We start from the raw sequence: 307 nt of genomic DNA, 5'->3' as shown, positions 1-307 counted from the left end.
GTTTTTCTCCTGTAATTGAGATCTAATCTTACAGCATTGTGGTCAGAAAAGATGCTTGGAATGATTTCATTTTTCTGCATTTACCAAGGCTAGATTTATGGCCCAGGATGTGATCTATCCTGGAGAAGGTTCCATGTGCACTTGAGAAAAAGGTGAAATTCATTGTTTTGGGATGAAATGTCCTATAGATATCAATTAGGTCTAACTGGTCTATTGGATCATTTAAAGTTTGTGTTTCCTTGTTAATTTTCTGTTTAGTTGATCTATCCATAGGTGTGAGTGGGGTAATAAAGTTTCCCACTATTAT

This window comes from Bison bison, unplaced genomic scaffold (assembly GCF_000754665.1).
Source record: "Bison bison bison isolate TAMUID 2011002044 unplaced genomic scaffold, Bison_UMD1.0 scf7180017864259, whole genome shotgun sequence".
Lineage (NCBI taxonomy): Eukaryota > Metazoa > Chordata > Mammalia > Artiodactyla > Bovidae > Bison > Bison bison.
The sequence above is the reverse complement of the archived record's forward strand: the minus strand, read 5'-3'. Positions refer to the sequence as shown.